The 13,168-nt window shown below is 43.0% G+C and overlaps 2 pseudogenes; one reads left to right on the top strand and one right to left on the bottom strand.

Moving 5' to 3' along the window:
* Nucleotides 1-1,978: 1,978 nt before the first annotated feature.
* LOC109257441 (centromere protein N-like) lies at nucleotides 1,979-4,135 on the top strand (annotated as a pseudogene).
* Nucleotides 4,136-12,088: 7,953 nt separating this feature from the next.
* LOC109257432 (transcription initiation factor TFIID subunit 10-like) lies at nucleotides 12,089-12,842 on the bottom strand (annotated as a pseudogene).
* Between the last annotated feature and the right edge of the window lie 326 nt (nucleotides 12,843-13,168).

Genomic DNA, 13,168 nt, shown 5'->3' on the forward strand with positions numbered 1-13,168 from the left:
CTCCAGACCTAGTGGAGCACATAATTTAGAAAATAAATTTGGGCTCTAACTATGGCATATCCCCAGCTCATACCTTCTTTATAAATAGAATGTTAGATTGCTCAGTTAAGCAAAGGGAAGCAGGCCTAGAGTCAGAATTGGGAAGGAAATGCCTGCTACATTGACACCTCCCTCCAAGATGCCTTTCCTCCTTTCAACCCAAGTTTTTATGTCCTAGAAGTGTACACTGGGTTAATGCAGCTGAGCCATTTTTGGGTGTTTTTGGTAACTAACGTACCTGAGGACTTTGCTGTATAATATGGAGTACTTTGATTTTATTGTTTTGGCCTTTGAAGTGTCAAGCAAAACTCTTACGTTTAAGGACCTGTTACTTATATCATCCTATTCAAGGTAGGTTTTTATAGATGTATCAGACCTACAGCACCTGAACTACACTCCTATTATAGGTAGTTGAGTGTATTTCCTCGTTCATTTGCTTACCTTAGAACCAGAATGGGAGTAAGCCAGTATCCCTTGGTCCCCTCGTTCGTTTATGGTCAGGGTGCATGCAAACACTGCCACATGTGTGTCTGTTCCAGCTGTCTTTGGAGCAAATGCCTCCTTGTTGTTATTTACTAGAATTTCATATTGGATTATCTCCAGTTCAGACTTATCCTTCAGCTGTCATGTCGGGGTATATAGCTTCTTTTGGTATTCTCTGGGAGCCTCTTTTGTATTTTGAAAGCCTCCTGAAAAGAGTTGGCTATTTCTTGGCTTTTGACCTTATTCCAGGTTCAGATAATAATTTGATTCTGGTGACTAATGTATGTAACCTTTCAATTTAGGGTATATCATTCTCTAGTTTTGTACTTCCTCTGCCATTTGGATTGTGATTTATACGGTCTCCAAATACTAAAGTAGAAGTATGGTCCCAACTTTTGTGTCAGCTGGTGGTGGCACTCAGGGAGCCCTATTTCCTTGTTTTACCCAGCCCTCTTTCCCACATGGTGTGGGTGATTAACTCCTCACTTCCTTTTGACAGATTTATTCCATGTGACTTTTAATTCCCTTTATCTGGGTTTCATTGCCCTTTTGGGGCAAAGATAGGTGAGACCTTGAAGGTTGAAATAGGACATGTTGCTAGTGAGAGGGAAGGAGGAGATGGTGGATGTGCTCCCTGGTCATTCTTGGGCCAAGAGAACTTTGGAAACCATACATATGGGAGAAGAGTATGTGGAAATGGATTCCATCGGGGTTCTTTCACAGCTACCCCTCTGAAAGTTTCTTTTAATGACCGAAATCCTGTCTTCAGTCAGAGAGTCCATGTTCTTTTATATATATATCACTCAGCAAAATGAATGGGAACACAGGAGACATGGGGAATAGTGGAAAAAAATGAAAAGGGGAAAGAAGTGAGAAAGGGGTTGAATTGGGAGAAATCCGGAAACACAAAGATGGGTGCGGTGAGGAATCAGAGGCTTTGTGCACTGGTCAAGACTTGAAGGTACCCATGATTGCCAAAGCTTTCACCTGTAGAGAAAATGGGGCACAATCCATGGAAGCATAGAAGTCCCCATCTGCATGGTTAATGTTTTCCTTGGACTGTGTGTGGAAATAATTCACACTAAAATGAGGACTGATGTGAATTTATGGGTGAGTTTATCCCCTTTAGGAGATAAGCTGATAAAGACTGTTCTTGGGTCTAAATTTAAAATTGGATCGCCTCCAGGGGCACCAGGGGCGCCTCAGTCGGTTGAGTGTCCAACTTTGGCTCAGGTCATGATCTTGCGGTTTGTGAGTTTGAGCCTCATGTCCGGCTCATTGCTGTCGGCCTGTCAGCCTGTCAGCACAGAGCCCACTTCAAATCCTCTGTCTCCCTCTTCCTGCCCCTCCCCTGCTTGTGCTCACTCAAAAAATACATATTAAAAAAAAGTGGATCACCTCCAGGCGACAGCTGCTGAGGAGACACATTACTGGTCATGTTGGACGTGCCAAAGAGATGGACAGAGCTGTTGCCGAGTTTATCAAGAGAACCATTTTGAAGATCCCAGTAACTGAAATGCTGACAGTCCTCCAAGCCTGGGATTTTTTTTTGGTCTGAAAATCAATAGCAGACCACAGACTTCTGGAAGAAAAAGGAATCGCTTGTTCAGCGCTTGGTTATGCTTTGTGAGGAGAAGCAGGCAAGTGTCAATGATGCAGCCCTTGTAGACGTCATTTATACTCAATTTCCTCAGCACCAGAAAATTTGGGATATCTTTCAAATGAATAAAGGACCAGGTGAAGACATTGACCTGTTTTATATGGAACAATTCAAAAGATCAGTTAAGAAAATTCTGAGAAGTTTCAGAGATGCTGAGGAGAATGCAGTATGGATTTGAATCTCTGGGGAGTGCAGTATGGAAAGCCACACCAACACAAACTTGCTTATGTGGTGTGTCATTCCCAAACTCCATATGCCTTCTTTTTTCTCCCAGTTGAGGAACAATATACCCTTTCTGGGTCAGGCAGTGACAGTTGCTAGCAGATACCATCACATTGTGAAAATGGAGTTCAGAAGCTGGTATCTGGACTCTCTTAAGGCTATTTTTTTATTTTTTATTTTATTTTTTAATTTTTTATAATGTTTATTTTTGAGAGAGTGAGAGAGAACATGAGCAGGGGAGGGGCAGAGAGAGAGAAGGTGACGCAGAATCCGAAGCAGGCTCCAGGCTCTGAGCTGTCAGTACAGAGCCTGACGTGGGGCTCGAACCCACAAATCATGGGATCGTGACCTGAGCAGAAGTTGGACGCTTAACCGACTGAGCCACCCAGGTGCCACTATTTTTAAAAATTTTTTAAATGTTTTATTTATTTTTGAGAGAGAGAGAGTGCGAGTGGGAGCAGGGGAGTGATACAGAAAAGGGGGAACAGAAGATCCCAAGCAAGCTCTGCACTGATAGCAGCAAGGCTGATGCAAGGTTTGAACCCACAAACTGCGAGATCATGACCTGAGTTGAAGTCAGACACTCAACCGAGCCACCTAGGTGCCCCAAGGCTATTGTTTTTAAACAGTATAATCAGACCTCTGAAACTTGCAACTCTACTACATCTCTACAAGAAAAAAGCCTTGGGCTAGATATAAACATGGATTCAAGGATTATTCATGAAAACAGAGTAGAAAATGAAAGAGTCCACAGAGTGACTCAAGAAACTTTTGAACTGGTGCCTGGGTGGCTCAGTCAGTTAAGCATCTGACTCTTGATTTCGACTCAGGTCATGATCTTGGTTCATGAGATCAAGCCCCACATAGGGCTTTTACGTTGACAGCACGTAGCCTGTTTGGGATTCTCTCTTCCTCTCTCGCCCCTCCCTTGCTCATGCACATGCTCTCTCAAAATAAAGAAATAAACTTAAAAAAAAGAGAAGCTTTTGGAGACTATCCTCAACTAAGAGTAGACTTTGTACAAAATAAGCTTGAAATGAAATTCAAAAGTAACTTAAATGGGGGCATCTTGGCTGAGAGAGAAACCCTTCCGGTGCCTAATAAAGTTCTCTAGTCTGCATCTTCTGGAAGTGTTGAAACTCTTAGCACTGGCTGGTACTGAAGATGTACCATTTTCTCCATTGCTCACTTGCATACCCAATAAGAGAATGAATTATTTAAGAATTAGAGATAAGTTATAATGAGCACTGGGTGTCATATGTAAGTGATGAATCACTAAATTCTCCTGAAACCAATATTACGCTATATGTTAACTAACTAGACTTTAAATAAAATTTTGAAAAAAAGATGGAAAAAATAAAATAAAATTAGAGATAAATAAGACACATGTGGTTTTATAAGCACAGTATCTCCTTGATTATATTGCATATGCATTTCAGTTAGTGGCTAGCTGGATGGCTTTTGTTTATAAGCTTGTGTTTTAGAAATTAATCCATGATGTTGACAGTTTAGAAATGTTCATTATAATTGTTGGGACTGTTTTTCCTTCTCCATTGTGTATCCCTTTTCCCCTCTATCCTGCAAAGCACCGCAATTGTGGGTCTTTAAAATGTGACAGGATGTCCTTTTTCTCATTCCTGTCTCTTCTCAATCCTGGAGAGGTCTGATTCCACTTGCTGATTTCCAGGGATTTTCTCTTAAGCCTTGGATCAGAGAAAGAAAGCAGCAAGAAATTATACCCAACTCAAAACTTTCTAGGAGAATTATAAAATTGGTCCATTCAAAGGGTATAGTTGGACCCATTAAGTTATTGCAAGAGGTAGCATATCAGATGATTCAGTTCTATAAAATAATGGTTTCACTCTATAGTTTTCATAATCTGTTTTATCATAGATATAGCACTCAAACTGACCAATAGTATGCTTCTTTTTCAATAAATATATTAAAAATTGTTTTTTATGTTTATTCAGTTTTGAAAGACAGAGAGAGACAGAGCACAAGCAGGGGTGGGGCAGAGAGAGAGGGGGACACAGAAACAGAAGCAGGTTCCAGGCTCTGAGCTGTCAGCACAGAGCCCGACATGGGGCTTGAACTCACAAACCACGAGATCATGACCTGAGACGAAGTCGGACGCTCAACCGACTGAGCCACCCAGGCGCCCCATTCAATAAATATATTTATTTTATTTTATTTTATTTTATTTTATTTTATTTTATTTTTTTAAACAATAACATAACATTTATTTTTTTTTTCCAGGAATACTCAAAACATCCTTTATTTTTATTTTTTTTCTCCTTTATTCCTTTAGGGTTTATTTTTTTTTCAATATATGAAGTTTATTGTCAAATTGGTTTCCATACAACACGCAGTGCTCATCCCAAAAGGTGCCCTCCTCACTACCCATCATCCACCCTCCCCTCCCTCCCACCCCCCATCAACCCTCAGTTTGTTCTCAGTTTTTAAGAGTCTCTTATGCTTTGGCTCTCTCCCACTCTAACCTCTTTTTTTTTTTCCTTCCCCTCCCCCATGGGTTTCTGTTAAGTTTCTCAGGATCCACGTAAGAGTGAAACCATATGGTATCTGTCTTTCTCTGTATGGCTTATTTCACTTAGCATCACACTCTCCAGTTCCATCCACGTTGCTACAAAGGGCCATATTTCGTTCTTTCTCATTGGCACGTAGTACTCCATTGTGTATATAAACCACAATTTCTTTATCCATTCATCAGTTGATGGACATTTAGGCTCTTTCCATCATTTGGCTATTGTTGAGAGTGCTGCTGGAAACATTGGGGTACAAGTGCCCCTATGCATCAGTACTCCTGTATCCCTTGGGTAAATTCCTAGCGGTGCTATTGCTGGGTCATAGGGTAGGTCTATTTTTAATTTTTTGAGGAACCTCCGCACTGTTTTCCAGAGCGGCTGCACCAATTTGCATTCCCACCAACAGTGCAAGAGGGTTCCCGTTTCTCCACATCCTCTCCAGCATCTATAGTCTCCTGATGTGTTCATTTTGGCCACTCTGACTGGCGTGAGGTGATTTCTGAGTGTGGTTTTGATTTGTATTTCCCTGATGAGGAGCGACGTTGAGCATCTTTTCATGTGCCTGTTGGCCCTCCGGATGTCTTCTTTAGAGAAGTGTCTATTCATGTTTTCTGCCCATTTCTTCACTGGGTTATTTGTTTTTCGGGTGTGGAGTTTGGTGAGCTCTTTATAGATTTTGGAGACTAGCCCTTTGTCCGATAGGTCATTTGCAAATATCTTTTCCCATTCCGTCGGTTGCCTTTTAGTTTTGTTGGTTGTTTCCTTTGCTGTGCAGAAGGTTTCTATCTTCATAAGGTCCCAGTAGTTCATTTTTGCTTTTAATTCCCTTGCCTTTGGGGATGTGTCGAGTAAGAGATTGCTACGGCTGAGGTCAGAGAGGTTTTTTTCCTGCTTTCTCCTCTAGGGTTTTGATGGTTTCCTGTCTCACATTCAGGTCCTTTATCCATTTTGAGTTTATTCATGTGAATGGTGTGAGAAAGTGGTCTAGTTTCAACCTTCTGCACGTTGCTGTCCAGTTCTCCCAGCACCATTTGTTAAAGAGACTGTCTTTTTTCCATTGGATATTCTTTCCTGCTTTGTCAAAGATTAGTTGGCCATATGTTTGTGGGTCTAGTTTTGGGGTTTTATTCTATTCCATTGGTCTCTGTGTCTGTTTTTGTGCCATCAATAAATATATTTAAAAGCTGGTTGAAATAAATAAATAAGGGGTCTTTTAAGTAGGGCGTTATCTCAGAGAATGTCTTTTCTTTTGTGTTTTTGAAAGTGCCTTTAAAAATAATAAAAGTATATGTTTTGGGGTAGCCAAGAAGTCACAGTGTGTCTGAATGTCCTGCCTTGTGCTATCCAGTAATGCAGGCGTGCTTGGTTCTCCCACAGTTCTCACTCCGATTTCTGTATGGTCGCGTTACGTTAGAACATAGGCAGAATTGAATTTGATCACTATTTGTTTGCATTAGTGTTGAGCTTATGTTAATGAGTTCAGAAAGAAAGTAACTTTATTTGTGCTCTTTTCCCCAAAAACCGACTTGGGGACTTCTTCCCATGTCTTGGAGGAAAGCCCAGCAGGGTTCCAAAGTTGTTTTTTGTTATTCTTATATAGATAAATGTTCTGTTGCCACTTCCATTTGGTAAGAAATCTATTCCAGGGTATTAATCCAGGTTTGCCTCAATTCCTGAACGTTGGGGAATATTTTTCAGTCCCAGATGGGACCTGTTCACAGACTGGAATCCTGCAGGTGATATGTATATATGAGTATGGAGTCAGTAATAGGCAAACACTTTTTGTCTTTCTGTTCTCAGTCTATCTATTCTCCAGTTTCTCGTCCTTTTCCCCCCATTGTGTTCCCCAGAGAGACAAGAGAAATGACATGTTGGCAAAGTTGTAATGTGATGATAGGCTCTGAGATATGGAGGATGCCATGATGTGATGCTTTTAGGAAATATTTTCATTTTTCTTCAGGGACCTCAGACTTTATGCCCTGTCACATGCACTGACCTTTCTCTGACTCTTAGACCCTCACCTCAATCCCTAGGCCTGCTATGACCATCACTTCTGTTGTTGACTTTCTTCTTTACTAGGCAGTCCTCTAGGGTGGCTTCCCTGTGAAAGAATTCTCAGGCTTCTCTTTTTCCAGAGCAACCTGTCAACCTAGGAAATCAATATCTTTCTTTGGAACTGCTGTTCTTTCACAAGGTAGGCGCTCACTTCCTTTCTCCAGGGGCACCTCAAGCCTTCACTTCTTGATGATACATGCGTGAGTCACACAGTTGTTCCTGTATCCCTCAACCTTCACAAGCGTCAGTCATTGTTTTCCGAAGCTCCTGGTCAGTGATTCACAGCAAGGGAGAAACAGTACTTAGCCCGCCCTTATGAGTGTTTAGAAAATACCCAGCACACTGACAGAATTCTCTAAAAATTCTTTCTCTCTTTCCTGTTTGTTAATTCTTTTATATCTCTTTGGTAGTTTAATGGAGTACTACTGGCAGACCTGTTTGGTATCATTTGTTTGCCATGTGGCTAGCACTTCACTTCAGAATATGAGTGTATTTGGGGCACCTGGGTGGCTCAGTGGGTTAAGTGTTGGACTCTTGGTTTAGGCTCAGGTCACGATCTTGTGGTTCGTGGGTTTGAGCCCTGTATTGGGCTCTGTGCTGACAGTGCAGGGCCTGCTTGGGACTCTCTCTCTGTCTCACTCTGCCCCTCCCCATGCTCATGCTCTCTCAAAAGAAATAAACTTAAAAAAAATAGAATATGAGTGTATTTGACACAAATTGTCTTCGCCTTTGGAGAGTGTTTTAATTTGCTAGCGTTGCCTTAGAAAGTAACCAAAACTGGGTGGTTTTAACAACAAAAACTTACTGTATCACACATGTGGGCCTCGAAGTAAAAAATGAAATTGTTGACATTGTTGGTTATATGGGAAACGAATGAAGATTGTGCAGGAGGGTCTGTTCCAGGCCTTTCTCCGTGGCTTGTAGATTGCCTTCTACATGTTCATGTAGTGTTTTCCATGCATGTGTATCTCTTTCCACATTTTCTGTTCTCATAAGGACACTGGCCATATTAGTTTAGGGCCACTCTAATGATATTATTCTAACTTGATTACCTCTGTAAAACCCTTTTTAAAATAAGAGCACATTCCAAGGAATTGGGTACTAGGACTGCAAATATGAGTTTTGGCAGGGGAGCACAATTAAACCCATAATAGGTCTTCTGCCAAGTCTTTCCCTTGAGAGAGCTTGTCTTCATTCTATTCGATGCACACTTTTAGGAATTTGCATTTGCTGGGACTGGTTGACAGTCCCTGGCCCCTAGGATTTTGTGACCCACCCTGCTGTTGTGCATCCTCTTTTCTTTCTAAGGGCTCCTCTTGAGTGATTTAATTTGGATACAATCTCAGACCACTTACCATCATAGTTTCTGCATGTGGGCGTCGTTGATCGTAGCCTTTTCTTCTGCAGATGGTGGAAGTGCAGTTCACTCCCAAGTCGGAATTCTGTATGAGGACTCTCCGACTTTGCTTCATGGTTGGATACTGTAACAATGGTGCTTGCTTTACAGGATGATGTATACAGCTTGGGCAGCTTCCTAGGATGTTTCCTGGAGTGTTTATTCTTTGTTTAATAGCCAGATAGGAGCTACCATCGGAGGATGGCTTGGATTCTTAAGGAATATACGGGAAAAGAGGAATACATTACTGATGTTCAACTCCCAGTGGAGCACATGATTAAGAAAGTTAGTTTGGGTTTTAATGTAGCAGTTGCCCCAGAAGGCTGGCTTTCATTTAAATAGAACATTTAATTATGTATTTTGGGGTTGGGTGGGCCAGACTCTTGATGGTAGAGAGTATGACTACCATACTGACCACTCTGATGAAAGAATTCTATATTTCTTCAACTAAACTCTTTTATTTTTTAAAAAAATTTTAATTTTTTTACATCTTATGTATTTTTGAGAGATAAAGACAGAGCATAAGTGAGGGAGAGGCAGAGAGAGAGGGAGACACAGAATCCAAAGCAGGCTCCAGGCTCTGAGCTGGCAGCACAGAGCCCGACACGGGGCTCGAACTCACAAACCGTGAGATCATGACCTGAGCCGAAGTCAGACGCTCAACCAACTGAGCCACCCAGGGGCCCCTCAACTAAACTATATTATATCTTTGCTTGGGGACATGGGATAATTCCAGCAGAACCAGTTATGGTCCGTTTCTTTGTGAGATGGCCTAGCTTCTCAACTTAGAATATGATTGTACTGAGCACTAAATGATTTGCCCTTTGGATATTTGCCATACCTCTTACAGAAGGGACATGTTGCTTTCAACATCTTGTTCAACGGAGACTTTAGGGATATGTCTGAGTCACTGCATCTTCAGTTGTTCCATCCTTAACTGTAGGCACTGTTGGTAATTTTCTAATGGAGTTTACATATTTCAAACACTCCTCCATCTTTGTATACAGCCTTGTGGTTCCAGCAAGTGTATTGCTATGGTCACAGGGTTACTTTGAAAGAGGAGGATTACCTACACAGAAGGATAGGGGGTGACACCTTCACCTGGTGTGATGCATCCTCTTCTTTTTGTCTGAGCACACAGGTTTTGATTCGTTATTTTTTTTCCCAATCTGAGCTCTACCGGTTATCGTCCCTGTGGCCATGGGAGAGACATTTAATGTCTGTGAGCCTCAGATTCTTCACTTTTACACGGGAGATATTTTATGATGCTCCCTATGTATTGAAACTGAAATGAGATGAGAAGTCTACAACTTTATATTTAGGATTGTAGGTATTCTTATTCATCATAGCAATTGGATGTTATATTCAGTCAAAAATGTAGGAATTCAAACCAAGGGCAGTGAGCTAAGGCTCATCAGGTGAGAATCTTAGACGTTTGTGTTGATCTATTTGAATTAACTGTTTGAAAGTAGCCTCTAGTTGAATGTGGATAAATTTGATTGTCTAACATTTGTACACATAGTCAAAGTTAGGTAAGAAGGAAGAATATGAGAAGGGCAGATTTCAAAGTGATTTTTATTTTGGATACAGAAAAAGAGAGAATGTCCACTCGTGGAAATTGTCTCTCCAGTATTCCATACTGGCAAAGTGCACGCATCTTTCTACCATATTTTTAAAATGCAAAGGTTATGGTGTTTGTATGTGGCTTGTGGGGCAGGCCTTGTCCAGATGGAGGCCGTCCCTTAGGGGATGTGAGTCCATGAACATCTCCTGCAAGTCTTTATCTGAATGTCTTTATCTGTTACCTGTTGCATTGTGCAATATTCTCTCATCGATCTGCTTATTCTTTGTGCTGAATATTCATCTTTTCATGATGAAGGACCAGGCACTCCTTTGGGAGGCAGCACTAACCAGAGGGACTTGTTTCTGCTCTTAACGTGCTAACACGCTCCAGGGTTTATCAGTGGTTTAGGGTTTACTCATAGAACTATAAAATTGTTGTATAAGAAGTACTCTGTATATTCTGGTGGGAGAAAACACACACTGGATGTTATAAGAGCTCATGGTATATGGAACCCAAGATTTATTCTGGAGTGGGGTCAGAGTGAGTGAGTAGTCAGGGTACAGTCCCAGATCTCTTACCTGATAGGACATGTTGCTTTCAGTGTCCTGTTCAGTGCAGCCTTTCAGGGATATGTCTGACCCCCAGCACCCTCATGCACCAAATCTTTAATTGTGGGCACTGCACGTGCTTCTCTCGAACGACTTTATATATTTTAAACACTCCTCTTGGTGTTTGGACATAGCGCTATAGTCACATCAAGTGGTAGTGACTGGTCACTGCTGTGGGTTCAGGGTTACCCTCAGAGAGATTTACTGACTCAAAAGGGTATGGGGGTGGCAGTTGAATCTGGTGTGAAACACCCTCTTCCTATATAAGAGCATACGTTTTGGAGTGGCACACCGTCAGTTCTAGTCTGAGCTCTGCCACTTCTTGAACCTGTAGCCTTGGGAGAGGCATTTAATCTCCCTGAGGCTAGATTTCTTCACTTTTACACTGTAGATAGATATCGCATGACCCTCCCTGTATGCTGAAGCTGAAATGAGATGATAAATATAAAGCCTTAGTACAGCTCCTGATACTTAATACTGTAAACTTCTCATTCATTGTATCAATCAAATGTCAGATCGAGTGTAAAAAGTGTGAGTTCATAGAAAGAAAGTGTGAGCTTAGGTTGATCAGTGGAGAGTCCCAAAGGGTGGTTCTGGCTTGGGTATTTGGACATTTGAACTTTGAATGTAGCCCCTAGGGAAATAGGAACAAACTTCTTAGTTCATCATTTGTGCATCGTGTAGTGAATGTTGTGGAAGGGAAGGGGAAATTTCAAATAGAATTTTCACTTTAATTCACATTTTGGAAGAAGAGCAAGAGAGAGTGGCCTTCCTGGGAAGCCTCTGTCTAGTAGTCCTTGGTAGCCAGGTGCAGGTTTTTTCCTTGATAATACTGAAAACGTCAGAGTGGTGCAGACTGGTATTTGGCTCGTGGAGCAGGCCTTATCCTCATGTAGTAGTCACTTAATGGGATGTGATTTTCTGGGACTGAAAGGCCATCCATTCCTATGCTGAGAAGTCACCAAGTGTCTTTATCTCCACCTTGAGCTGTCATAGTCCGGAGAGGAGTGTTCTCCTACAGTCTTCATTATGCCTACCTGGCTGTCCGAATCCTTTGGAACATATTCAGGTGGTAATTTGTTCACCATGTCCACAGTTATGTTATTGTTTAGCTTGCCTTCATGAGCGTAAGGAGAAAGTATTTTTTTCTCTCTGTGTATGATGATGATCATGATTTTGAGATGATAACTTCTAATGTGTTCCTAGTGCGGCCAACATGGCTGGGGGTAGGTGTCCTAACGTGTTACAAGGTACAAGAATGGAATTGATGTGCCACATAGGGACAGTCTGGGGAAACTGTGGGTAAGATAATGGGAGCGTGGTAAAAAGGCCAAGTGCTGCAGGGAGTGGTTATGGCAACATCTCATAATTGGACGGATCTGTGAGTCCTTTTTCAGGCCTCTTCTTCAGTCTAACTGATGGCCCCTCTCCCCCAGGAGTGCTGTTTTCCAATTGTTTTGTGGTAAAATAAGCACCATAAAATTTACCATCTTTTTTTTTTTTTTTTGCCTGTCACAATAAGTTTATTATGAAAGCAGGCTGGTGTGGGGACAAGGGGACAGACAAGTACATTTAGGTTGGGTGGCTCAGGTGAAGTAGTGCAGCTTCTTCACACTGATGCCATACTCGCTGAGGGCAGGGGTCAAGTCCTCCATGGTTAGAGTGTACTTGCGGTCCTTGCTCTTGCTTTGGGAGCTGCCAGAAGCTGCGCCCTTCATTTTGCAGTGCTGTAGGGCATCGCTGGCAATATCTGAGATGAATTTCTGGGCAGCTAGGGAGATGAGCCGAATTATGCGTGGGTCCGAGGCCTCAAAGGCAGCGCGGTTCAGGTAGTAACCAGTCACTGCAGCTGGGATCGCAGGCGTGTAATCCTCCAGCTGCATCAGGAAGTCCACCATAGGCATGCTGGACACCACCGGCCTCACGGCTCCTTTGGCCGCGCGTAAACCCCGTTACAGCACGTAAACCCCTTTAGACGTGGCCCCCTCTGGGGGCGCCACGCCGCCCGCCGACAGACACCGGAGCCGCCCCGCGCCGCTCGGCCGGCTCCCCGGCTCCCGTGCCCCCTGCCGCAGCTCCAGCCCCAGGTCCCCCTGCCGTCCCCGTCCCCGCAGGGTTGGCCTTGTTCTCCACAGCGGTGCCGGCGGGCAGCGCTGCGGGGGGTCGAGACCGCGGGCGTCGGGCCCGGGCCCGGGACCCAGGCGGCGGAGCCCGGCGCCGCCTCGGGGTCCGCGCCAGAGCGTGGGAGAGGCAGCGAACCAAAATGTACCATCTTAATAATTTTTAAGTGTACTATTCAATACATTCACATTATTGTGCTACCAGCGCTACCATCCGTCTCCGGGACACTTTCATCTCATAAAACTGAAACTCTAGGGGCACCTGGGTGGCTTGGTTGGGTGAGCGTTCGACTGTTGATTGCAGCTCAGGTCACGTCTCAGGATTCGTGTATTCGAGCTCTGAGTTGGCCTCTGTGCTGACAGCTGGAGCCTGCTTGGGATTTTCTTTCTCCCTCTCTCTCTGGCCCGCCCTCGCGCTCTGTCTCTCTCTCTCTCTCTCAAAAGAAATAAACTTAAAAAACCCAAAAAACAAGAAACT

This window comes from Panthera pardus, unplaced genomic scaffold (assembly GCF_024362965.1).
Source record: "Panthera pardus isolate Hobbes unplaced genomic scaffold, ASM2436296v1 HiC_scaffold_27, whole genome shotgun sequence".
Taxonomy (NCBI): domain Eukaryota; kingdom Metazoa; phylum Chordata; class Mammalia; order Carnivora; family Felidae; genus Panthera; species Panthera pardus.